The sequence below is a fragment of the Triticum urartu genome, chromosome 6A, assembly GCF_056163025.1.
Source record: "Triticum urartu cultivar PI428250 chromosome 6A, HENAU_Tu73, whole genome shotgun sequence".
NCBI classification, from domain to species: Eukaryota; Viridiplantae; Streptophyta; class Magnoliopsida; order Poales; family Poaceae; genus Triticum; species Triticum urartu.
The window spans coordinates 578,104,089-578,127,866 of NC_141878.1; the positions used below are offsets into that span (position 1 = coordinate 578,104,089).

General features: G+C 46.5%; 2 long non-coding RNA genes across 3 annotated transcripts; both read right to left on the reverse strand.

The window, feature by feature from the left end:
* Nucleotides 1-12,690: 12,690 nt before the first annotated feature.
* LOC125526583 (uncharacterized) lies at nt 12,691-14,127 on the reverse strand. The gene is made up of 3 exons (XR_007291785.2): nt 13,972-14,127; nt 13,493-13,701; nt 12,691-13,299 (listed from the first exon to the last, which is right to left on the reverse strand). It is a non-coding gene; the product is annotated as an uncharacterized LOC125526583 (long non-coding RNA).
* Nucleotides 14,128-14,203: 76 nt separating this feature from the next.
* On the reverse strand, nt 14,204-19,037 carry LOC125526584 (uncharacterized). Of its 2 annotated transcripts, none has more exons than XR_015607804.1 (10): nt 18,862-19,037; nt 18,657-18,788; nt 18,110-18,174; nt 17,329-17,467; nt 17,169-17,243; nt 16,854-16,936; nt 15,943-16,035; nt 15,774-15,840; nt 15,099-15,329; nt 14,204-15,020 (listed from the first exon to the last, which is right to left on the reverse strand). It is a non-coding gene; the product is annotated as an uncharacterized LOC125526584 (long non-coding RNA). The 2 variants fall into 2 exon arrangements; XR_015607803.1 differs by having other exon boundaries at nt 14,206-15,020; nt 18,110-18,220.
* Nucleotides 19,038-23,778: the final 4,741 nt, after the last annotated feature.

Below are 23,778 nucleotides of genomic sequence, written 5' to 3' on the forward strand. Positions count from 1 at the left end.
CTTAGTTTGATTGCGGTGATACAAGTCATGCTGGTCCGTCAAGTCCAGCCTTGCAAACGCCGGCCCCTTCGCTTGTGGGAGTTCAATCCCGAGGGACCGCGTGTCATTCAAAATTTCCTCGGCCTGACGCACGAGGAGATGTACACGTCGTTCTTCGGACATCAAGTGGAGTGTCCGGAAATCACCGAGGATGTGGGCCTGAGCAGTATCCGTGCCGCCAAACAGGTAGGGAATCTTCCGGCCGAATATACTATCTCTCACTTGTTACGAAGTTATCTCTGAGAGTTTGCTTTTTGACCAGGACTGGCTAACAAAGGCGAAGCTGATCCGGTGTTCGGCCCCCCTTCCTAAGGGTTTGGAAAATCCGGTACTGGAAAAGATGCTCCAGGTCGCACCCTGCCCGAAGCCCTTGAAGGAAGATACCGGGGAGGATAATACGGGCGGACGCGGGCCCCCAACGCTGCCCATTCTAGCCGAGGGAGCGAGCGTCTTCATGAAGGAAGACGACCGGGGGAGGAAAAGGACCGCACCCGGGGGTTCGGAAGCCGAAGCTTCCAAACGGGAGAAGAAGTCTCCCACAAAGGGTCTTACCCTGGGGGCGCTGTTGCCGCACAAAGTCCGCGGGGGGATCAATTCTCCCACGAGTCGTAAGTGACCCGAAATACTTTAATAGTACAGATACGCCATCTTTTTCTTCTGAGAAAGTAACCACCGCATATATCTTTGCAGTTTGGGCCTTAGCCCCTCTCAAATGAGCTCGTCTTCGGGGGATCTCCTTCCAAAGATGATGCAGAGTGAAACGCCTCCTCCGGACTCCTCCGCTCCAGAAGCGGGTGACCCTGAAGTGTCGTCGCGGAGGGCTTCTCTGAGTCCGGCGAGGCCAGAAAATAATCCCGTTGACCCCCGAAGCTCCCAGTGTCCGGTTCCCGAAAAGAGCAGACAAAAGAGTCCGACACCGTCTAGTGTGTGATCGGATGTTCTGAGGGAGTTGGTGGGGCGAGCGGCCATCTCAGACGAACACCGTGTGCTGATGAATACGGTGATGGAGAGGATATCGTCCGCCGAAAGCGGATTGCATGAAGCTTTTATAGTCTACTGACAGGCTTTGAGGTACATAAAAGAATGTATGATAGTCCTGCACATGCTAGGTGTGCCCTGTGTACATAGTAGCCCCTGAGACTCTGGTTGTCGTCAGAAACGACGACAAACAGAGGATCATATTCCCAGGTAATAACCATACTGCCTTTATGTGCAGGTAATGGAAGCTCTGGTGGCTAGTCGGACGAGCGAGTTTGCCCATTTAGAACGGCAGTTGGATGCGATAGACGCCGACATCGAGCTTGTTAACAAAAGGCTTGACGAGGCACAGGGTAAGTGTCATTATCTGGTAAATGCCGCATAGTAAGAGCAGTATGAAGCCAGTATCTTTAATATGTTATGACTGTAGATGGAGCTGCCACCGTTGAAGCCTTGCGGGCGGAACTTGCCCGAGCCAAGGAACAAGCGAGGTTGGGTAATGCGGCTGCTTTGAAGGCGCCGAAGAGTTGCGAGCCGAGAAGGTCGCGCATGGCGAGAGCCGAGACAAGATGGCCAAGATGGCCATAGAATTAAAAGCCGCCGCCGACCGTTGCCGGGTTCTCGAAAAGGAAAACCAAGCGAAGGCATCGGACCTTGAGAAGGCTGCTGCGACGAGAAAAGAACTCCGCTCTGCTATGAGGGCAAAGAAGGAGGAGCTGCGGGAAGCCGGAGATATTGTAGCGGGAAATCCTTTATGTTACGGAGGAAGTTCGGAGATCCATGATATGCTCCTCTGGATCGGCTGTGGAGTTCGGAGGATGTATACATGGATTTGGCGGCGAGCGCTGCCGATGCGGCCAAGTATTTCCAGGGTCAGACAGACCGTGAAGTAGACCGGCTGTTTTGGAGACAATTTCATTCTCCCGAGCGTCCACTTTCATTGAGTGACCAATTGGCCGAATGGGCCGAACTAAATAGGTTGTCCGGACTCTCCACGAGGTCTGTTGTGGATCAGCTATGGTCGGAAAGGTCAAAACCGGACTCTTATTTCGGCTTGGTGCAGCAGTTCCTTGACGTGGTGCCACGCGTTGATGCGATGAAGAGGTCGGCGTGCATAGAGGGCGCACGGATGGCCTTTGCCCGTGTTAAAGCATACTGGGCGGAGATGGATGCTACCACCGTTGCAGCGCGGGATTCGGCCATAGGTCGAAGGGCTGCTGAGCACTACTTTGAAGAAGTTCTTGAGGGTGCTCGTTTGATAGAGACCCAGTGCTCAAAAAATATTATGTTTGAGTGATATGTAATCTCATTGTAAGCGAAATGCTTTTGTAAATTTTTGTAAGGCTATTTTTATACTTTTGCCTGAAAGTAATATGATGCCTCCTGTGCGGCCGTTTATGTATACATGTGTATAACCTGAAAGATTGCAGTCGTCGGCTTCAACCCTCACGCATATAATGTGGAGGTGCTCGCACAAACACGCGTTCACACTTAACCCAACGTCTTGGTCCTATTAAGGAGGTGATAGCGGAGCGAGCGAGGCAACCAGACTATAATGCTTTAGCACTTTCACTTAGCCATAGGAGTTTGACAGGGGGGCTACTAGATAGCCCCTGGTGGCTCCGCACTCTCCCGATCCCGGGGTGCGTACATGCCTGGCTGGAAAACGGCCCTTCATTAAGGCGGAGGAATTCTAACATTCCGACAGGTCGTCGAGTGGTTGACCAGTCTCACGCTATATCATGACAGTCAGTTTTCGGCTTTCTCTACTGAGGTGCTCGTCCGGATGAACCAGGGCACAATCGCAGTAGTTCTCCTGGTGCTACCTTAGCCGGTAAAGAGGAACATAAGGCACCAAAACACAGGAGCCGGGAAAACCCAACATTTGACCAAAGACAATGATTCGGAGCTGATGCATATAAGGCTGAACTCGCGACGCCGAACACTCCCTAAGGTATTCGGTCTTAGTGGTATAAACCGGGCCTAAATAATGGCCTTTGTAAGAAGCCCCTTCTGTCCAGGTACGGGCATTGTTCTGGCGTGGCCACATGCCAAGACGTCGGCATCCTTTGGTGGAGATGTATCAACAAGAGACAGTAAAAAAGGTTTACGCAGGGTCTTAATCTAAAAAGAATCCTTGGAATGGGTCCCTGCTGCACGTCTGCGCCTGTGTCTCCGTTGTGTCGTATCCTGGACGGGTGTAGTACGATGATCGTCTGTAAAAGAGAGGAATTTAGGTGAAAAAGTTGTCGTGCAGAAGGATAGTTTTTTAAAGAAACCATGCATAATTCAAGATGAGAAGAAATTGCCACTTGTCTGCGCGCGTTGAGCCCCTTGTATTGACAAATAGGGGTGTGACTGTTTATAGCGGCGCCGGACTCGATTAGTTGTGTCTGAGGTCTTGACGACCTATTGGATGCTTTCGCTGGTCCGGGCGCCTTTAGTGTGCGGCTGCCAAGGCAGCCTCACTCTCTTCGGCGCACAGAGATCGCTTGATATTTCCGTGCACTGCAATGATGCCACGTGGACCGGGCATCTTAAGTGTTAGGGAGGCATAGTGTGGTATTGCATTAAAGCGAGCGAACGCTTCGCGTCCGAGCAGTGCTTGATAGCCACTTTGAAACGGAGCGATGTGGAAAGTTAGATGCTCGCGACGGAAGTTATCGGGGGAGCCGAATATAACTTGTAGTAGGAGGGAGCCCGTGCAACGAGCCCCTGGGCCTGGCGTTACTCCTTTAAAGGTAGTATTGCTATGGCGAATTTGAGTTGGGTCTAACCCCATCCCGCAGATTGTATCCTGATATATTAGGTTTAGGCTACTGCCGCCATCCATCAAGACTCGTGTGAAGTGATATCCGCCAATTACTGGGTCTAATACCAGGGCAGCCCATCCTGCATGTCGGATACTTGATGAGTAATCGCGATGGTCTAAAATGATCGGTTGAGACGACCAGTGGCAGGACCTCGTGGTTACAGGCACTTGGGTATATTTTTCTGGGGGTGCCGCGTTGTTTTTTCCCTTGATCACGTGTAACACGCTTACTGTTTTGACTTCTGGTGGAAATTTCTTTTGTTCCCCCGTGTCTTGCTTGGGAGGCTCGTCCTCGTCTTCACTTGGCGTATCCTCCCCCTTGTGTACGGCGTTGAGCTTGCCGGACTGCTTGAAGACCCAACATTCTCTGTGGGTATGATTGGCTGGTTTACCAGGGGTACTATGGATCTGACATATTTGGTCCAGAATTTTGTTGAGGCTGGATAGTTCATTCCTGGTGCCTTTAGGGGGCGGGTTTTGACCTGGCCGAGAGCTTTTGAATCCGGCATTTACTGCCGTGCCCTTCGTGCGGTCTTCTTTATTCCGGCGTTTGTTATTGCTGTTGCACCGTGATTTCCCGTTTCCATCTCTAACTTCGGATGTACTGGGGTCGCTGGTGCTGCATCTGGCTAGCCAGCTGTCCTCACCCGCGCAAAAGCGGGTCATGAGGTTTGTTAATGCGGCCATCGTTCTCGGCTTATTTTGGCCAAGGTGTCTGGCGAGCCATTCGTCATGGACGCTATGCTTGAAAGCCGCTAAGCCTTCGACGTCCGGACAGTCGACAATCTGGTTGTTGAGTTATATGGCTCAGATCGTCCGCATCCGGAGGTCGGACATAAGTCCCTTGAAAATTTGCCCGAAAGGCGTCTTCGAGCTCTTCCCAACTTCCAATGGAGCTTTCGGGGAGGCCTTTGAGCCAGTGATGAGCTGGCCCTTTGAGCTTGAGGGGTAAGTACTTGATGGCGTGGAGATCATCTCCTCGAGCCATATGGATATGAAGGATGTAGTCCTCAATCCAGACCCCAGGGTCTGTTGTTCCATCGTATGCCTCTATGTTTACGGGCTTGAATCCCTCTGGAAATTCATGGTCCAGCACCTCATCGATGAAACATAGGGGGTGTGCGGCACCCCTGTAGCTGGGTGTGCCGCGTTGTTCGGATGTTTGTTGTGTTGCATTGTATGCTGGGGCGCGCTTGCGTGGTCCATAGATGGATCTTGTTGCACCATCCTTTGGGTGCGAGCCCTTGCATGGGTCGCGTGTTGTATTGTGAGCGGCGTTGAATGTCGTTCTGTGTTGGTAGAGGGGTCGTCTATCCAACCAGGTGGCTGCTTTGATGTTTGGTTGTGGGGGGTCTGAGGCCTCCTCATCGAATTCGGGTAGCAGCTTCCGCTTTGGGTAGCTCTTGGAGGGGCGATCATCGACGTACCTTGCTGCTGTGTTGAGTATTTTACTCCATCTAATTTGGAGTGTGTCTTGAGCGGCCTTGAGCCTTTGCTTCTACTTTTTAAGACTCCTCGCAGTGGCAACAAGCCTTTTACGGGCATTCTGCTGCTCCGGGTGTCTGTCCGGCGTTATGTTGTCTGGACCATTATCCTTGGTGAGGTTTGTTTGTTTGGTTTGATTATCCGGATTGCCGTTGTCCGGCAGCGGTTCGCCCTGTTCCAGCGCTGGGTCTGTGTGATCGTTATTTTTGTCGAGGCGAGATTTGGGGCGGCGCTTACGCCGCCGCTTTGACTGCTTTTCGAGGGAACAAGCCTTCGGTGCGTCCTTCCGCTCCTCGTTGTCATATTTTGGTGCGTCCACCATGTATACGTCATATGACGAGGTGGCATTCCAGGGCCTAGTAGGCGCTGGTTCTTCATCGTCTCCTTCATCGGCGTCCATACCGTCGATGTCTTCGGAGTCGAAGTCGAGCATGTCTGTTAAATCATCGACAGTGGCTACAAAGTGGGTGGTGCATGGGCTTTGAATTTCTTCATCGTCCGAATCCCAACCTTGCTGACCGTAGTACGGCCAGGACTCTCCTGATAAAGAGAGAGACTTCAGTGTCTTCAGGATATCGCCGAAAGGCGAGTGCTGAAAGATGTCCGCGACAGTAAGCTCCATGATCGGCGCCCAATCGGATTCGATCGGCAGGGGCGCGGAGGGTTCGGAGTCCGAAGAGGAATCCAGCTTCTTGGAGTCACGAGTCTCGTAGAGTGCGGGGCTGGTGTTCGGCTCAATCACCGTTGGGATCGCAGCCCCCGAGGCAGCGTCCAACCGCCCATCCTCGATCGGCGCAGTTGGCTCCGAATTAAGGTTCGAAGCCGATGCGGGTGCGGCCTCCAGGGCACTGTCTGGCGGCAGAGCTAGATCATGCTCGTCGGGACAGTGCGGCGCGCTCGGCAGTGGCTCGAATCCGTCAAAGATCAAGTCCCCGCGGACGTCGGCCGTGTAGTTTAAACTTCCAAATCTGACCTGACGGCCAGGGGCGTAGCTTTCGATCTGCTCCAGATGGCCAAGTGAATTGGACCGCAGTGCAAAGCCGCCGAAGACGAAGATTTGTCTGGGGAGGAAGGTCTCACCATGGACTGCATCGCCATTGACGATCATAGGAGCCATCGAGCCTGACGGCGACGACACAGAGGAACTCTCAATGAAAGCACCAATGTCGGTGTCAAAACTGGCGGATCTCGGGTAGGGGGTCCCGAACTGTGCGTCTAGGCCGGATGGTAACGGGAGGCAAGGGACACGAAGTTTTCCCCAGGTTCGGGCCCTCTCGATGGAGGTAAAACCCTACGTCCTGCTTGATAAATATTGATGATATGGGTAGTACAAGAGTAGATCTACCACGAGATCGGAGAGGCTAAACCCTAGAAGGTAGCCTATGGTATGATTGTTGATGTGTATATTGTCCTACGGACTAAAACCCTCTGGTTTATATAGACACCGGAGAGGGTTAGGGTTACACAAAGTCAGTTACAATGGTAGGAGATCTGTATATCCGTCTCGCCAAGCTTGCCTTCCACGCCAAGGAAAGTTCCTTCCGGACACGGGACGAAGTCTTCAATCTTGTATCTTCATAGTCCAGGAGTCCGGCTGAAGGTATAGTCCGGCCATCCGGACACCCCCTAATCCAGGACTCCCTCAACGTCCATCTGCCAAATTTCATAATCATAAAATGCGGCAATTGCTAACATGATTCGGACAGACTTAAGCATCCCTACGAGTGAGAAGGTCTCATCGTAGTCAATCCCTTGAACTTGTCAAAAACCTTTTGCGACAAGTCGAGCTTTGTAGACAGTAATATTACCGTCAGCGTCAGTCTTCTTCTTGAAGATCCATTTATTCTCAATTGCTTTCCGATCATTGGGCAAGTCAACCAAAGTCCATACTTTGTTCTCATAAATGGATCCCATCTCAGATTTCATGGCTTCAAGCCATTTTGCGGAATCTGGGCTCACCATCGCTTCTTCATAGTTCGTAGGTTCATCATGATCTAGTAGCATGACTTCCAGAACGGGATTACCGTACCACTTTGGTGCGGATCTTGCTCTGGTTGATCTACGAGGTTCAGTATTATCTTGTTCTGAAGTTTCATGATCATTATCATTAGCTTCCTCACTAACTGGTGTAGGTGTCATAGAAACAGTTTTCTGTGATGTACTACTTTCCAATAAGGGAGCAGGTACAGTTACCTCGTCAAGTTCTACTTTCCTCCCACTCACTTCTTTCGAGAGAAACTCCTTCTCTAGAAAGGATCCATTCTTAGCGACAAATTTCTTGCCTTCGGATCTGTGATAGAAGTTGTACCCAACAGTCTCCTTTGGGTATCCTATGAAGACACATTTCTTCGATTTGGGTTCGAGCTTATCAAGTTGAAGTTTTTTCACATAAGCATCGCAGCCCCAAACTTTTAGAAACGACAACTTTGGTTTCTTGCCAAACCACAATTCATAAGGCGTCGTCGCAACAGATTTTGATGGTGCCCTATTTAACGTGAATGCGGCTGTCTCTAGAGCATAACCCCAAAACGATAGCGGTAAATCTGTAAGAGACATCATAGATCGCACCATATCAAGTAAAGTACGATTACGACGTTCGGACACACCATTACGCTATGGTGTTCCGGGTGGCGCGAGTTGCGAAACTATTCCGCATTGTTTCAAATGTAGACCAAACTCGTAACTCAAATATTCTCCTCCACGATCAGATCGGAGAAACTTTATTTTCTTGTTACGATGATTTTCAACTTTACTCTGAAATTCTTTGAACTTTTCAAATGTTTCAGACTTATGTTTCATTAAGTAGATATACCCATATCTGCTTAAATCATCTATGAATGTGAGAAAATAATGATATCCGCCACGAGCTTCAACATTCATTGGACCACATACATCTGTATGTATGATTTCCAACAAATCTGTTGCTCTCTCCATAGTACCGGAGAACGGTGTTTTAGTCATCTTGCCCATGAGGCATGGTTCGCAAGTACCAAGTGATTCATAATCAAATGATTCCAAAAGTCCATCAGTATGGAGTTTCTTCATGCGTTTTACACTGATATGTCCTAAACGGCAGTGCCACAAATAAGTTGCATTATCATTATCAACTCTACATCTTTTGGTTTCAACATTATGAATATGTGTATCACTACTATCGAGATTCATCAAAATAGACCGCTCTTCAAGGGTGCATGACCATAAAAGATATTACTCATATAAATAGAACAACCATTATTCTCTGATTTAAATGAATAACCGTCTCGCATCAAACAAGATCCAGATATAATGTTTATGCTCAACGCTGGCACCAAATAACAATTATTTAGGTCTAATACTAATCCCGATGGTAGATGTAGAGGTAGCGTGCCGACCGCGATCACATCGACTTTGGAACCATTTCCCACGCGCATCGTCATCTCGTCCTTCGCCAGTGTTCGCTTAATCCGTAGTCCCTGTTTCGAGTTGCAAATATTAGCAACGGAACGAGTATCACATACCCAGGTGCTACTGCGAGCTCTAGTAAGGTACACATCAATAACATGTATATCACATATACCTTTGTTCACCTTGCCATCCTTCTTATCCGCCAAATACTTCGGGCAGTTCCGCTTCCAGTGACCAGTCTGCTTGCAGTAGAAGCACTCAGTTTCAGGCTTAGGTCCAGATTTGGGTTTCTTCTCTTGAGCAGCAACTTGCTTGTTGTTCTTCTTGGAGTTCCCCTTCTTCTTCCCTTTGCCCTTTTTCTTGAAACTAGTGGTCTTGTTGACCATCAACACTTGATGCTCCTTCTTGATTTCTACCTCCGCAGCTTTCAGCATTGCGAAGAGCTCGGGAATAGTCTTATTCATCCCTTGCATATTATAGTTCATCACGAAGCTCTTGTAGCTAGGTGGCAGTGATCGAAGAATTCTGTCAATGACGCAATCATCTGAAAGATTAACTCCCAATTGAATCAAGTGATTATTATACCCAGACATTTTGAGTATATGCTTACTGACAGAACTGTTCTCCTCCATCTTGCAGCTATAGAACTTATTGGAGACTTCATATCTCTCAATCCGGGCATTTGCTTGAAATATTAACTTCAACTCCTGGAACATCTCATATGCTCCATGAAGTTCAAAACGTCGTTGAAGTCCCGATTCTAAGCCGTAAAGCATGGCACACTGAACTATCGAGTAGTCATCAGCTTTGCTCTGCCAGACGTTCATAACATCTTGTGTTGCTCCAGCAGCAGGCCTGGCACCCAGCGGTACTTCCAGGACGTAATTCTTCTGTGCAGAAATGAGGATAATCCTCAAGTTACGGACCCAGTCCGTGTAATTGCTACCATCATCTTTCAACTTTGCTTTCTCAAGGAATGCATTAAAATTCAACGGAACAACAGCACGGGCCATCTATCTACAATCACACATAAACAAGCAAGATACTATCATGTACTAAGTTCATAATAAATTTAAGTTCAATTAATTATATTACTTAAAACTCCCACTTAGAAAGACATCCCTCTAATCTTCTAAGTGATTACGTGATCCAAATCAACTAAACCATAACCGATCATCACGTGAAATGGAGTAGTTTTTAATGGTGAACATTGCTATGTTGATCATATCTACTATATGATTCACACTCAACCTTTCGGTCTCAGTGTTCCGAGGCCATATCTGCATATGCTAGGCTCGTCAAGTTTAACCTGAGTATTCTGCGTGTGCAAAAACTGGCTTGCACCCATTGTAGATGGACGTAGAGCTTATCACACCCGATCATCACGTGGTGTCTGGGCACGACGAACTTTGGCAACGGGCATACTCAGGGAGAACACTTTTATCTTGAAATTTAGTGAGAGATCATCTTATAATGCTACCGTCAATCAAAGCAAGATAAGATGCATAAAAGATAAACATCACATGCAATCAATATAAGTGATATGATATGGCCATCATCATCTTGTACGTGTGATCTCCATCTCCGAAGCACCGTCATGATCACCATCGTCACCGACGCGACACCTTGATCTCCATCGTTGCATCGTTGTCGTATCGCCAATCTTATGCTTCCACGACTATCGCTACCGTTTAGTGATAAAGTAGAGCATTACAGCGCGATTGCATTGCATACAATAAAGAGACAACCATATGGCTCCTGCCAGTTGCCGATAACTCGGTTACAAAACATGATCATCTCATACAATAAAATTTAGCATCATGTCTTGACCATATCACATCACAACATGCCCTGCAAAAACAAGTTAGACGTCCTCTACTTTGTTTGTTGCAAGTTTTACGTGGCTGCTACGGGCTTAAGCAAGAACCAATCTTACCTACGCATCAAAACCACAACGATAGTTTGTCAAGTTGATGCTGTTTTAACCTTCGCAAGGACCGGGCGTAGCCACACTTGGTTCAACTAAAGTTGGAGAAACTGACACCCGCCATCCACCTGTGTGCAAAGCACGTCGGTAGAACTAGTCTCGCGTAAGCGTACGCGTAATGTCGGTCCGAGCCGCTTCATCCAACAATACTGCCGAACCAAAGTATGACATGCTGGTAAGCAGTATGACTTATATCGCCCACAACTCACTTGTGTTCTACTCATGCATATAACATGAACACATAAAACCTAGGCTCGGATGCCACTGTTGGTGAACGTAGTAATTTCAAAAAAAATCCTACGCACAGGCAAGATCATGGTGATGGATAGCAACGAGAGGGGAGAGTGTTGTCCACGTACCCTCGTAGACCGAAATCGGAAGCGTTATAACAACGCGGTTGATGTAGTCGTACGTCTTCACGGCCCGACCGATCAAGCACCGAAACTACGGCACCTCCGAGTTCTAGCTCACATTCAGCTCGATGACGATCCCCGGACTCCGATCCAGCAAAGTGTCGGGGAAGAGTTCCGTCAGCAAGACGGCGTGGTGACGATCTTAATGTTCTACTGCCGCAGGGCTTCGCCTAAGCACCGCTACAATATTATCGAGGATTATGATGGAGGAGGGCACCGTACACGGCTAAGAGATCTCAAGGATCAATTGTTGTGTCTAGAGGTGCCCCCCTGCCCCCGTATATAAAGGAGCAAGGAGGAGGGGCGGCCGGCCAGGGAGGAGTCCTACTCCTACCGGGAGTAGGACTCCCTCCTTTTCCTTGTCCAAGTAGGAGAGGGGGAAGGAAGGGAGAGAGGAGAGGAAGGAAAGGGGGGGCGCCGCCCCTTCCTCCTTGTCCAATTTGGACTAGAGGGGGAGGGGGCGCGTGGCCTGCCCTGGCCGCCCCTCCTCTTCTCCACTTTAGGCCCATGAGGCCCATTAACCCCCCCGGGGGGGGGGGTTCCGGTAACCCCCCGGTACTCCGGTTTTATCTGAAACTTTCCCGGAACACTTCCGGTGTCTGAATATAGTCGTCCAATATATCAATCTTTATGTCTCGACCATTTCGAGACTCCTCGTCATGTCCGTGATCGTATCTGAGACTCCGAACTAACTTCGGTACATCAAAACTAATAAACTCATAATATAACTGTCATCAAAACCTTAAGCGTGCGGACCCTACGGGTTCGAGAACAATGTAAACATGACCGAGACACGTCTCCGGTCAATAACCAATAGCGGAACCTGGATGTTCATATTGGCTCCCAAATATTCTACGAAGATATTTTATCGGTCAGACCGCATAACAACATACGTTGTTCCCTTTGTCATCGGTATGTTACTTGCCCGAGATTCGATCGTCAGTATTTCAATACCTAGTTCAATCTCGTTGCCGGCAAGTCTCTTTACTCGTTCCGTAATACATCATCTCGCAACTAACTCATTAGTTGCATTGCTTGCAAGGCTTAGGTGATGTGCATTACCGAGAGGGCCCAGAGATACCTCTCCGACAATCGGAGTGACAAATCCTAATCTCGAAATACGTCAACCCAACATGTACCTTTGGAGACACCTGTAGAGCACCTTTGTAATCACCAAGTTACTTTGTGACGTTTGGTAGCACACAAAGTGTTCCTCCGACAAACGGAAGTTGCATAATCTCATAGTCATAGGAACATGTATAAGTCATGAAGAAAGCAATAGCAACATACTAAACGATCGGGTGCTAAGCTAATGAAATGGGTCATGTCAATCACATCATTCTCCTAATAATGTGATCCCGTTAATCAAATGACAACACATGTCTATGGTTAGGAAACATAAACATCTTTGATTAATGAGCTAGTCAAGTAGAGGCTTACTAATAACGTTTAGTTTGTCTATGTATTCACATAAGTATTATGTTTCCGGATAATACAATTCTAGCATGAATAATAAACATTTATCATGATATAAGGAAATAAAATAATAACATTATTATTGCCTCTAGGGCATATTTCCTTCAATAACATATATTTTGTTGGTCAAGCCCATGACCAGGGTTCAGAAATGAGATTGATATGGGGCTTATAGAAGGGGAAAATGGAAATTATGGTCACCAGTTAGTATTGGGGTTTGATTTTTACTGGTGGTAGATAAGATCCACCATTAGTTTCCATGGAATTGGAGGGGCAGTAAATTGCTTTTGGAGATACGAGTGAAGGCAACACACCAGCAGAAGACAATGGAGGAACAAGAAAGCAGAAAACACCCGATTCTGTTTACGTAAATGTTGCTACTTTGCTTTAGTCCAGCCAAGTAAAAAAGAGAGGCAGAGTGAAACTGGAAATGTTCTAAAAAAAGTGAAACTGGAAATGAAATAAAAGAGGTTCTCGTCCTGTAACGCAATGCAACAAAGCTCGGACACCATTGTCTTTCTGTTCATGCAGCCGTCCATCTGCATATAAACTGGCGAAGGAGATCGGGCGAGGCAGAGACCTGTTACCTTGCTGCAGGAGCCGTGGTAGTGGGTGAGGGTGTAGGCAAAGGTGTAGGAGACAACAAAGACGAAGGCGCTGAAGAGCGCAACTGACCCACCGGACAGCACCCGAGAACGGGAACGAACAACAAAACTTAGCCAGTCCTTAAATTAACACAGGATAGTAAGTCTAAAATCTTCCAAAAAAAAGGTAGCAATAACTAGACAAATGTGCACTTGTAACTCAGTTGAATCTAGACTAACTACTCTAGAGTTGAATCTAGACTAACTACTCTAGAGCTCCATGCTACAACAATGGCTGCCTGTTGCAAAATTTAAGAGAGGCTATTAAGGTTACCTTTACGTAGGTGAAGATTTCCTTTGACAAGAACTTGCCTTTCTGATCTATGCCCACCACATTGATGTTACATCTCTAAGTTCTCGTGCAGCAGAGAAAGATCTTAACAAATAGAGCAAACCAAATCTGCTGAATCGAACAGGTAAGCTTCCTGTCTTCGGTTTACATGCTTTCTCCTAAGCTTCCATGTTTGAAAGGTAGCTAGCACTCTGTAATCATACATGAGTTATAACCATATAGGCATATGGCAATGGCAGGAGAAGATATTGTCAAATGTAAACTCTGAAAATTCTAAATTGACAACAGAAAAATAATGACATGAACATAAAAGGCATTCATCTCCTACAACTGAAGCACGTACATCTAGCAAATTAAAGCACTCGTCCGTGTAATTAGTTTCAGATTAAGCTTTCGCACATTACCATGCATCTTTTAGAACGAAGAAATCATACATCACCAAAAAACTACAGAAAGGTTACCTAGGTGAAGATGGGAAGAAGGTGCTGCCGTCCCCTTGCTCTCCTTTGACCCATGTGACCGAAAGCCGCCGGCGCCCTCTTCCTCCTCCGCCACCGCCATCCTCGCCACACGGCTTCAGCTCCCAAACCATCGGCACCGCCGTCCTCCCAATGCAGATGCAGGTTGCCGAACCACGACCGGAACGGCGCCAGCCCCCCCCCCCCCCTTAAGACAGGAAGGCTGTTGCAAGGTCTGATATTGGCGTAGGCTCACACCACACATCTAGCACACATGCACACCTCCAGTAGCACGAACACCGCACGCACAACAACTAATCTGGGCATGTTCTAACAAGATGTTCTTCAGGAGGAAGATCTCAAAATACTTCTCGCCTCCTTTCAAAGAGCTCAATGTCATAAAGCAAACAAAGGCTCAAGAAAAGCTCCCAGCCACATGACGAGAAACAACAACTTAGTTGCTTCGACAAATCTAAGCGATGGAGTCCTAATTCATATATTTTTTTACAAAAAGTATAGTACAGAGCTATCAACTGAGCAATTTAGATCGACTCAGACCTTAAAATCAAAAGTACAGATTAATGCTTATTATGGGTATGCATTAGTTGTGTTTTGTTATGCCGATAAGTATGTATGGTGTTCAAATAAAAACATTTTGTCTTGGACAACAACGAACTGACATAGATCAGATGCGTAACTAATATATTATCAAAAAGATACTAAACTTGTGTCGGCATATAATTTAGTAAATAGTTCCAATACAAATATGAAAATTGAGAAGCATAAATAGCCAGGTTCCCCAACCAATCAAGACGCTCTAGCAACTCATCATCAATGCCCTCAACATGAACAACACAAAGAACACCTACACTGCTGTCAAGGCTTTACGATGCATTCATGAACAAGCAGAAGCCACCCTCAACATGAACTACAGGACATTCACAGTTTCATACCTGTCTGAAAATAAAATATTTCTTTCCTTCAAGAAATTTAATCAAATTCTCCTTCTTAGTTGCCTTCATGAACAAGCAGAAGCCACCCTCAAACACATCCTGCAGTTCATTCCAAATCAAATATGATTACTTAACATAAGAGAGAAGAGCCCAAGAAAAGAAAGAAAAGAAAATAACCTGCAAACTGAAATGTGGGTGGAGACAGAGGCGATATGAAGCAGACAACTCCTATCCTTATTATTGATGTTGTCGGAGGCCTACGGGATCATAAACGACTCTAAGACCTTGTTCGGTCGATGGCTCGATGCTCCCCGGTGCAGTCTTCCACAACCCACCTTTGGTGCCACCGATCCAGCGATGCCTGATCCCGGCCGCGAAGCCGAGCCGTAGGAGCCATTGTACTCCACACTGCAATGGCAATTTTAAATATGTTCAATGGATATACAGACTGCTACAACCCACATGTATTACATTTTAGATGGAGTTTTAATATCTGTTTTTTCTTCACATTTTGTACGAATGCTGGACGTATCCAACTCCATTCTCTACAAATTAATATCTTTGCCTGCACCCTTTATTGAGAAATCAGATTATATAGTTGCTTAGAAAAATCATATGCATCACTAATTTATTTTCAGATTCTATGCTAGGTGCACATATACAAATTCCTTTGTTTATCCTGTATGCTTCTCGATCCTAACAATGGCAAGTTATGTTTCTTTTTAGAAACAGTATTTTGAAGAAAAAAATTGAAACGTGAGAGCAAGATAACATAAAAACTTTGCTTCATGGAGAAATGTTTGAACAATAAATTCTTGGACAAAAGAGTAGAAGGATCATAAAGATTCATACTTGTATAACATCAGGGTTTTCACTTGTGCAAGCTTTGAACAGAGAAGGAAGATATGCGTCATAATACCTGAGAAGTGAGAACCAGATAACATAAAAACTATCCTTCATGGAGATAGGTTTAAAGAATAAATTCTTGGACAAAAGAGTGGGAGGAGCATGAAGATGTTACCTAGCTGTCGCTTCTCAAGAGTGTTCTGCAACATCACCAAAAACGCATAGGGTAACTCTTCTTTGTCCTGATGTCTTATCCTTGCCTTGATAGCTAATAATTTTTTTAAAAAAATACCGTGCGACAAACTAAAATCATATATGATATGAACTAAACTGAAAGTATCTCAAGCTGTATATTTTGACCAATCGGTTATGCCTTTGAAAATATATTTCAGAGCACAACAATATAGAAGTAGCATCGCATGCAATTGCAGCATGATTATCCCAGTTGTCGAAAGTGTAAAACCTACTTGACAGATAAGCTGCAAAACAGCTAAGGATATGAACAACCAGCACAATTAACTGAATATTCTGAAAAGCTTCTTGAAGCATGCAAAGCAAGGCATGGCAAAGGTAAGAAATTCTACCACTAGTTTATCCAAGAATCTGGGTATGAAAGGTTAAGCATAGCAAAACAAGGATCAAGAAGTTAAAACACATATATGCTGGAAGCATAGTTGAAGGACAATAACAAGCTGCACCTTTTGGATTAGCAAAACAGAGCGCCGGTACTTGTTCTTAGAAGGATAATACTACGAAACATATAGCAGCGTATTATGTGCACAGCAGCTGTAAAATCAGTCAATATCTTTTAAGTCAGGATAGTAAATCATAAGGAAATGCATTAGTTCTACCAAGATACCACCATTGTTGATTTTAGAACATGAATACACTCATAATACAGTCTATTAATTATATAAGAAGCTACATTTATATATATATATATATATATATATATATATATATATATATATATATATATATCAGGAAATAAGCATAGATTTGCAGGGAGGAGAGCAAAAGACAGCACCTTAGTGCCATAGTGGAATTTTACAATTTCAAAATTGTACATGCCCTGTAATGCATTACCTTGAGACTGCTACTACTACGTATGCTCTGAACTGGCTCCACACGTGCACCCATATGCTATGCCGGTTATTCTTCTGAAGATCCTATACGCCATTAAATGTTCGTTAAACAACAACAGTTATGACAGATGCAACAATACCTGGTATTAGTAGAACGTAGACTGAATTGAAAAACTGCAAACCTATAAGCTACAAGTATAACTGGATGGCAAAACTGCAAAACACAATTATCCTAAAACATTGATCAGCAGCAAAACATTGACAATTCATTGTTTTCCATAATTATTCCCTAAAACTGAAGATTTTCCATGCATACCTTCAATCTTCATGAGTTTTGGACAAAATGCAAACACAAGCGGCTTGAAAGCCCACCAAAAAAACATAAGAACACCTGAACAGCAAGCCAGCAGAAATTAGAGATGCAAGAACAGCTGGTACTGACAGCAACATAGCAGTAGATGAAAAGAAAAAATCACCTTAATATCAGTAGCTTGACCGGAAGTCTCATTTATTCCATACTGCTATTTTGACCATGATAGCCAAAATAGCAGAGTAGACTGCCACGTCTTGATGAATATGCAAAATATGAAGAAGCCTATAAGATCGAACAAACACCTGCACACATAACAAAAACAAATGGTGATCACCGGTTTTGTTGGAAGAACAGGCATTGGTTGATAATGATGCTGATTTTTATCGATTTGTGGAAAGAAAAGGGGCGTCGAGAAACAAATCTTAAATAATTTCACTACCATTGAGAAGAAAATGGAAATCAGATATGGCAGGAGTAAAAGTGGATTTTTTTTGCGGTGAGTATAAGTTGAAGTGTATAAGATGAAGATTCCTGCAGCTAATTTGCATGTAATGGCTCCACCTGAAATTAGGACCAAGAACCAAGAGGGAGCCCAGTTATAGTTCAGTTCAAAAGTATGTTGTTCCTGCTTCGCATCAAAGAAAGGTGCTGAGAAATCTCAGCCAGGAAAGTATTTTGGGTGCCCCCCCCCCCCCATGTGCTTAATCCCCATCTTGGTTTCTGCTTCTCCTCTCACATTTACTTTGCTTCAACTAAATTATCTATTCTATCTAATTTCTGGTTGCTAGATAGATCAACTTCTCCTAGTTCATACACTTCTCCATAAAAAATCCCCAAATATTGCTGTTATTAGTGTGTGGTGAAATATCAGGGCCAATCAGCACACTTTGTGTCTTATCAGATATAGTACATCAGGAGTAAAGTTCCAGTTTAGATATACTTACGAGATTTAAGTACAGGAAAGAAGACCAGAACCACAGCCACATAGCAGGAGCTCCAAGGCATTGTCCTGCACGGTGGATATATCTGAGTTCAGCTCCCTAATGGCCCTTGAGCTGATCAAGACATCCAAGGATATATTAGTGAGTTTCATTAGTAAATTAGCCCAGCCACTCTGCATTTCGGGATATCACTGTACACCTACTCATATAAAGAATAGTTACAAACCAGTCAACAATTAACCCACCCGAACAGGGTTAAATACTTGAATTAATCACATAATCAGAGATGATGTAAACAAAAAAAAAATTTGTTTTTTAAAATGCTCTCAAAGGAGAGAATTAATCAGATAACCTTAAAGAAACTTAGTCCGACAATCCCGTTGAGCCAACAAACGCTCTCAAAGTATTCATCTCTAGGAAAAGAACAGAGGCCGCTGCCGCAGAGGCCGAGATCGTCGTTCGGGATGATGTGTTCGAGGCTGGGACAGAAGGAGATGGCATGTAGGCGAGGGCGGAGGGAGAGGAAGGGGACATGGGGAAGGCGGCGCACCTTTGGCACCGCGGGTGCACGATCTCCCTCGTCTTGCTGTCGTTGCAGACCAACTTGCCGCCGATGCAGCGCCTCCGACCACTTCATTGTCCCGTCACCACTAGGCCTGGCCACTGCCGCCACTCCCCGGTCCTATGTTAGATGGGCATGAAGACAGATTGGGAGTGGAGGGGAAGAAGGATAGAGAAGCTGGTGAATTACTCACCGGAGTCGCCCCTCGGCTGCAGATCTGGCGAAGAAACCAGCTGGCCGCCCATCCCGCTCGCCCCCTTGACTCCCATCCTGCTGCAGCTGCAAGGCCCCCGGAGAAAGAGGCGGAGGCGAGGAGGCGGCGGTTGCGTTGGCTTGTGGAACGAGAGGAGGTCGCGTGCGTGGGGGGAGAATACAAGAGGCTTGGAACCTGATTTTTTTGTCTCTATTTCTGCCCAATACGGGAGCGACCCAGTCCCTCCCACCCAATCGCAACGCGTTTTTTTTTCATCTCCTTGTGATGACGTGTATAGCGCGAGAAGGCCCCTTTGATGCGTACCTTATTGTTTCTAATGGGAATATAGGAAATAGGTAAGTACAGTCGACTGAAAACACATATTGGGTTAGTTGATTTTGCCAGGACCAATCTGAAACGTTCGATAAAAAACGAACGGGCCAGATTACGTTCTCTTCATCTAACCATTTTCTTCTTGAAAAATAGATTGCATTCTTCTTCCTCCCACCGCCCACGTGTGGAATCCAACTACCTTGTTCAATATGAAGCAATCGTGTGTCCGGGAAAGACAAGATGTATGCGTGCCCCCGCACTTGCGTGTGCCTATGAATTCCCATGTTCAAAACTAGCAACCAAATGAATGAATAGTGACCAGCAGTGAAAGATCGCACTCGCGCACATTAGCATCCTATTTGCACCTCTGAAAGTGGGTGGTATTCGTCTCAGATGGACCGCAAGTTTCTGGAAACAGTGTCCGGCCTGTTGGCCTCTCCTCTCCTCTCCGGTAATAATACATTCAATTCATTCATCTCCTTGTCTCTTTGTCTCTTCCGTCGCGCACTGTCACCCAAATCCTCATTGCTCCTCGTATGTACTCCCTCCATTCACAAATATAAGATGCTTTTAACTTTCTGAATTAAATGTATATAGACACGTTTTAGCGTCTTTGTTCACTTATTTCTCTCTGTGTGTAGTTTATGTTGAAATATGGAGAACATCTTATGCTTTCAACGGAGGGAGTATATGTTCAACAGCTAGCACTTGATGGATCTGCTGCGGTGTGCCTGTCCATGGTCCTCCTCTATGACGCCGAGACCGGACTAGACCGGACATGCATGACATGCACTCATCGGCCGCGCTTACTCTACTTGGCTCCCTTATGAATGAAACCGAGTGGTCAGCTGCTCGTATGATCCATTGTTAATTGCTGGCAATAGTTGCAGTATGATCCACTCCTGAAACAGGCTAGGCTAGATCTTGGCTATTTCCCCACTGATATTTCACTTGGATCATACGATCACTTGGGGGTTTATTAATCCACAATAGCTACCTGTCAATCGCCTGAATTTCAAAAATAGGTCAACCGATTTTGGTTGTAGGAAGAAACAACCGGAGTGGATAAAGAAACTCGCCGGAGGGGAGGAAGAAGCTCGCTGGGCAGGCTACCCCAGTATCTATGTTAAGGTTTAGGGTGGGCCGATGGTGGACAGTGGTGGTGTGGGAGGGCGGCGAGGCAGCGCTCGGCCGCAGGCGGTGGTGGCCGGTGGTCTGTGGTGGCGGCTGGGGGAGAAATTGGGTGAGGAAGAAGAGAACCGAGGCGGAAGATATGCCCATTGGATCTTGATCCGATGATTAAGATTGAATGCTAGAAATCGACTAATCCACTTTTTCAGGTGACTGTTGTGTAGCCACTCCCTTCTCCTCCCTTATTAATCGCAATGCTCCTCCTGATGCGGTACTCGTGTGATGTGCATGGGCAGACGAATCTGGTGTAGGTAGGTCGATAGCTTGTCTTGGTCGATCACCATGAGCTAGCTTGCGCCATCGGCATGGCTGTCCCTTTCTGTCTGTACTAGCAAGGCGCGTGATCTGGGATTGATCGCATCATCTCTCAAATCCCACGTTTTGTGACAGGGCTAGCTCGGTTGATCAGGACTTGAACGATCCCGCGAGAGCGCGGCGTGGCATTAATCCCCTGCCGGCCGGCTGGCTGGTGTCATTTTCCTTTGGCGCCCTTTAAACCATCATCGTTTCCGGCCGGGCCGGAGCTTCAATGAACACTAGTGCTCCTACTATTCCGGCGAGCAAGGAGGAGGAGGGGTGGTTCCTTGAAAGCAAAATTAGCATTCAATGCATACTACGGAAATGGTGAGGCTCGCCGGGGGAATAAACTCACACTCTTCCTCCGTACGTACGTGCCATGCATGTACACGGGTGCATCCCTCTTGTAATCGATTTTACGGGGTATATATTGCCCTTTTGTCCATTTCTTTGTAACACAAATTTTCTTTCTAATCGAAAACCAGGGGTCTTTTTAATTCAAAAATTAGTTTGGAGTATTCCTAAAATAAAATTCTAAAGAATAAATTGAGAGGATTAATCTTTACATTTCTGTCATTGTGACGCTCTCTTTTAGAATAGTAGGATTGCAATTTATCTCTTCTTTTCTTCTTCAAATTATTTGCACTAGATTTTATTATTTTTGTTGCAAAAAGGCCAAAGACCATACATTACGTAGCTCAGACCCTTGCAAAAAAAAATAAATGCAACATATATTCAAATCATTGGAGACGCCCAATCTTCTTCATGCATTTTCATCGACGGTGCGCCGTTTGAAAAGCTCATTGCCGCCTCTAGGCCTTCACCTCAAGAATTTTGTTTGTTGAAACACTAGAAAGGTTTTCGATACAGTCCAAAAGACGCAAACGGCAATGGTCTGTGTAGCAAATTGTCGCCCTGGAAAACAAGATGAAAGAGAGGGCATGTAGCACACCTTAGGTACTGCCATTTAAAGTCAGGAAACAAAAATCTCACATGCTCCCCGACGGAGCCGAGGCTGGCCGACATCTTGTAAAGAATTATATAATTTTTCTGTGTACACTAAGCGTCTAGGTAATACTACAATATTCGAGATCTGCATTTTCTTTCCCACTCATCCGTTTTACAAATCATGTGTCAAAGGGACCCTATAATATAGAGCAATTAAAAAGTATGATTATATGGACATGCAAATACAAAAAAAATTATGATATGATGAGGATGGCCAAGACAAGCCTTTTTTCTTGTAGAGAGTAGAATGCACAACCCAAACACGTCTTGACAGACAAGGCAGTGCTTGAACAATATTAGTCACGGCAGCTCACTCATTACTCAACGGATGCCTAACCCAACCGCCTCCTTCCCAATTAGGGTTTCTCTGTCTTTCGCCGGTGCCGCCGCCGGTCCGCCTCGTCTCCGGTAGCCTTAGGGCCATGAGGACGCGATGGATCCGGCCCTTGCCGGTTAGAGGGTTTCGTTTTAGATGTGTCTTCGAGATTTCTTAGGGTTTGTGTCCTGCTCCAAAAGGCGAGACGGCGGCAGCTTCGTGAAGATGGAATAAGGATCTCCCCGCCTAACCTCCTTTCTGGTGATGCGTCTAGCATTATCGGTGGGCGTGTGAAGGTGTGTCGCCGGCAAATCTATCTTTTGTGGATTTGCTCGGATTTATTCATTGTTTGTGTACGTTCGTGTGTCTTTAAATTGGATCCTTTTGATCTACGTTACTCTTCATCGGCGGCGGTTATTGTTCTGTAGCGCTTGTCCTATAGAGACTATAGGGACTTGACACGACGACTTCCCGACTGTCTACTACAACATGTTTTGCCTGACTCCTAAAAAGATGGGGCGATGACGGCGGTGCTCCTTCGGCTCGCTTGAGTGCTTGTAGTTATCTCTAGATGGTCTACGGATCAGGATGTAACTTTTATTATTTCTGATGTTCGTTGCGCCCTCATGATTGAAGATGAATAGATCGGATGTTTTTCAAAAAAAAATCACTCATCACACGTCAGTCGTCTTCAGGGAGCAACTAGTCAGGAGGCGTGCGATCGAGTGAGGCAGCGACGGTGCATGCATGCACACGGCGGAGGCCACGTCACTTTGAACGAGTAAAGGTCCGCAATATCATGAAGCGGTACAGTGTGTTCGGAGAACCAGACACTCGGTGGCGTCCATCGTTAAGTTCCCTCCTTCTGCAGTCTGCACAGTGATTTCCTGTTCCGCCACGTACATCATCCATCACTAGCATGAGCATGAGTACGCGTAGTAACATACTTTTTACGTATCGGCCGCTTCCTCGATAGCCGGCCGGGGGAGCCGGGGATCGATGGAGACTAGACGGCGATGCGAGGGCGCAAGGTTCGGCACCGCCGGCTCGATCGGCCCATCGTTTCCGACGGCGCGGGGACCGGGCGACGTGATCGGGGACGCGATCCAGCGAGAGCTTTGTCGCGGTTCCCCCGAGCCGAGGCCGACGTGTGCGGGTCGCCGCGGAAGCCGTGGCCGGCTGGCTGGCACCGTCGGAGCGACCGAGACTGCAGGAAGATGCCGCGCTGCGTCGTCTCTTCTTACGCGGTCGGTCGAGGAGCAGGAGACGACGACGCGGCACATGTCCACGTACGCCGCTTCGTGTGCGCGCGGGTCGGTGTCCCGGTCGACGTGGAGGCGTTGCAGCTTCCTTGCAGACAAGCGTTTCCCCACCCCGCCAAGCCACCCACCTCGACGGAGAGCAACCACAGTGGGTGTGGTGGACGCTCGACCGAGCAGTGCAATTACTGTGCCGCGTGCAGACACGGACGTCGCCGTCGCCGAGGGAATATATATGTGCTGACGCGCGACGGCCGCCGGGCCAGCCGGAGCCCGATCAATCGTTCGCTACGCGCCACGGCACGACCTCGATCACCAGCTCCCCCGGCCCGTCCAGCTCTGCAACAAACTCCAGCCCCTCTTCTTTATTCCATCAGTCAGTGCCGTTCGGTGTGTAGCTTTTGCTTCATTAGACTAGCCATAGTGAAAAATAATTTAGACCGGTAACATGCATATGTTAGTAGTCTATATTACTATCTCTATAATAGGGAGTAACATATGTATGGTGTCATG